The sequence below is a fragment of the Meleagris gallopavo genome, chromosome 3 (genome assembly GCF_000146605.3).
Source record: "Meleagris gallopavo isolate NT-WF06-2002-E0010 breed Aviagen turkey brand Nicholas breeding stock chromosome 3, Turkey_5.1, whole genome shotgun sequence".
In the NCBI taxonomy this organism is placed as follows: Eukaryota; Metazoa; Chordata; class Aves; order Galliformes; family Phasianidae; genus Meleagris; species Meleagris gallopavo.
Window position 1 is genome coordinate 31,121,553 of NC_015013.2, and position 3,474 is coordinate 31,125,026.

Genomic DNA, 3,474 nt, shown 5'->3' on the forward strand with positions numbered 1-3,474 from the left:
GGAGCCAGGCTCCACCCCTTCCTGCAGCACAGGTGAATTGCCTTCACCTGTGCTCCCATGGTTGATTCATTGCTCACCTCAGGTGATCAATCAAAGGTTCAGGCCATGATTCAGCAGCCCCATACAAGCATACTTGCATTTTTAGCATCAGTTTTAATACAGTAAAGGCCCTGCAGAGAAAGAAAAGATTTCTTCCTTCCATTTGTAACTAGTTCCTGAACTAGCTTGCCAGCTTACTTTATGACAAAAGCATCACAAGAATCAGGAGCTGGAGAGAGGAGAAGAACCTCAGCCAGTTCTCCCACTGCAGGAAAAGTGAGCATATCTCTGTCCTCAGATCACCATATGCTCTGTCTGAAAGGCACTAGGCAACCTCACATGTGAGGCTTTGGCATGGCCACAAGGCATGCTGCTCCCTTCTGGTGTGTGTGACAAAGTGGGAGTTGGAGTACAAATGTACAAATCCATATGAAGCCAGGTTTTATTTTTCCCACTGTTCACAGAATTTTAAAAATACATTCAGAAAAATAATCAAGACAATTCTTGTCAAAGCAGTAGCAAAAGAAATGGAGGAGGAAGGAAATACAAGAATCCAAATGTCACTTCTTCACTATAATTAACAGTTTAGCTTAAAAATACAGGTATATTCAGAAAAATGTAGGAGCTGCACACATCTGAAAATTCTCTTTAGGAAGAAAGGGTCTTTTTCATGTTTTTCACATGAAAAATGGGGTTTAACTGCTACTAAAAAGGTGCTGATTATTTTCTGAAACTATATCAGGTTCAGCTTCACATTATCCATCCATACAGAGAAGTTCTGACAGCTCACTCACCTGAAAGCCTCCTCAATACCCCACAGACACCCCTGAGACCACATTTGCAGCTCTCAAATATATACTTAGTTCTTTACTGGAAGTACTTAATTCTATCATAACTTTGTCATAAGATGACATAGTCAGTGCCATTCTCAGCACAGCGGTCTCACACAAATGTAGCACTCTCAGGACTAGTGAGGGACCAACTCTGGAAACCTGAAGCCCAAATGAATTTTCTTTTGGAGAGAAAAATGCAACCTCAGTCTTCCTTCTTTAATAGTTCTTAAAGATACACTTAGAACGCATAACATATATCCAAAATATAATTATTTTTGACCTAACTGATGACATCACAAAATGTAGTTACTGAATGAGCTCTACCTTGTTCATTTCCTTCTAAGTGAACAAAAAACCTCTGTTGAAAAAAGAAAACTGTTGCTATCAAGTAGAATATTTTTGCTTGTACCCTGACATTTTTAAACCAGACAGCACCTAAATACTTTTTTTTAATTTTAATTTACATGTTGTAATTTGCAAGGGTCAATGCCATTCCTATGACTTCTTTTATTCTAAGTATGCGTAGAAAACACCTGCCATTGATTTTCCCTCCTATTTCTAGCTTTCTGTTATCAATTCCAGAGCAATTTATTTTTACTGATTCCATGCATTGTTCCCTCATCATTCCCATATATTGTCAAATATTCACATTCACTTCCTTATCAAACCAAGACTTGTTTTCCCTATCAGAATTGCCCTTTTTCTTGAAGATGAAGCTTTCTGATCTTAAAATAAATTCATCTGAAAGACCTAATTTCCATTCAAAATTTCCTATAAAGACATGGCCTCACAATCTTTCTTCTTGGTTTTAGAGAATTATCCTCTTGGAAGTACTGGACGCCTAAAGAAGTACTAATTCAGAATGCTCTGTTTGCATTTTGTATGTTGAATGTATTGTGATGATGACCTCTGATCCCAAGGGAGCTACTGGTCACTAGTGCAGTGCTGTCTTGTAAATCTAATACAGTCTTGAATCTCCATAAGGGCCACCATAAAACATCTATGTGACAAGAGTGATCAAAGACACCAACTGTCCATATGATAACTCCAATGACAAAAAAAAAAATAAGAACTACTCAAGTCTTATTGGTGGATCCATTTCCGAAGTAAGCACCAGATGGTACTTCCATGTGCATTTTCCATTTGCCCCAGTCATATTCATAGTTAGTAATCTGAAAAGAGGAAAAGTTACTCTAAGTGTAATGCTATAGTGGGATAATAATAGCAGGGTGGCAAAGTCTTTGTCTACAGCAAATGAGAACGAGTCCAAATGCAGCAGCCATAGATACAGAAATGAAGGAAAAGTGCTGCTTACCTTCAGAAGGCCTCAGGTAGGCAGGGATCTCCAGCAAGATAAACCCTCACCCCCATTACCAACCCTTAAATGAGGTCTAGGAAGGGGTGGATCCTGGATCCATTACTTGCACCTTGCACAGTTGGCCCTCACTTCCCACCAGGTGATCAATTATTGCTTCAGGCCATAACTTAGCGTTTCCACTACACCAAGTGAAGTCAGGGAATCAGTTCATGTAAATATATTAATTAAAATAGATCGTTGGGCAGGTATTGGCAAGAGAATCAAGTTCACAAAACTGTAAAATGATGAAATGCTGTTACTAAAAAGAACATTGTACCATGAAGTATGCATATTAACCTCTTGCCTATGCGTATACTTAGACTTTTTCAAGTTCTCTCCTAAATGAAGGCTCAAAAGCAGTAACTGAACAATTAAACTTGCTCATTCCAAGTTGAAAATTCCAGTTCTCTACTGGTTGCAACTATGCAGAAAAGATAGTTTTTTTCTCTTTTATCAAGAATAAGGCCTTAAATAGGTCAGAATAGCTAATGCTGAAAGGTACCTTTAGAAGTCACCTAGTCCAACTCCTTCTGTGGTATACTAGTTTGTGCTTACTTTCACTATGCCACTAACATCCAGTAGCAGTCGTCTTCCACAGTGATGACACCAGTTGACATTACTATATAAAAGAAAAACAACACACATTGCACTAAGTCAACACACCATGAATTTCCATTTCCAAGCCCTGTTACCGCTTGCTTGCTTTACCACCGTGAATTACCCCAAAGCACATTCTACTCTTCAACAAAGAGAAATGACAAGGTGTAACAGGATAGAAAGTGCAGCAACAACAGCAGAGCAGCAAGGTCCCAAGTCAGAACAAATGAGTATTTGCTCAAATGCAATAACCACAGAAAGAAAGGAAAGGCACTGCTTACCTTTAGAAGGCCTCAGGTATGCAGGGGTCTCCAACAAGATCCCTTGCCTTCACTGCTAACCCTTAAATGAGGTCTGGGAAGGGGTGGATCCTGGCATTGCATGCACCTGAGCTCCTCTGGGTTGGCCCTGCCTTTCCACCAGGTGCTCAATCACTGTTTCAAGCTGTGACTTGCATTTCTGCTATGCAAGGGTAATATAAAAATCATGAAATCCTTAATAGTTAGAAGGGACCTTTAAAGGTTATCTAGTGCAACTCCTGTGCAATGAACAGGGATGTTTGTAGCATACTCAGAGCCAAGTCCAGCCTAGCCTTGAGTATCTTCAGGGACAGGGCAACCTGTTCCATGCTCCCTGTAAAAGACTTCT

General features: G+C 39.7%; 1 protein-coding gene across 5 annotated transcripts in view; it reads right to left on the reverse strand.

Annotated features, from left to right (window-relative positions):
• MOCOS (molybdenum cofactor sulfurase) overlaps nucleotides 1–3,178 on the reverse strand; it is a 213,503-nt gene extending 210,325 nt beyond the window's left edge. For 2 of the 5 annotated variants that reach the window (XM_019613877.2, XM_019613876.2), the window contains exons 1-2: nucleotides 3,108–3,172; nucleotides 2,785–2,848 (exon numbers count right to left, since the gene is read on the reverse strand). The gene's annotated coding sequence lies outside the window, so the exon portion shown is untranslated. Of the gene's footprint in view, nucleotides 1–2,731; nucleotides 2,849–3,107 lie in introns of all 5 variants that reach the window. The other 3 variants (XM_019613874.2, XM_010708591.3, XM_031552801.1) reach the window with 2 other exon arrangements.
• Between the last annotated feature and the right edge of the window lie 296 nt (nucleotides 3,179–3,474).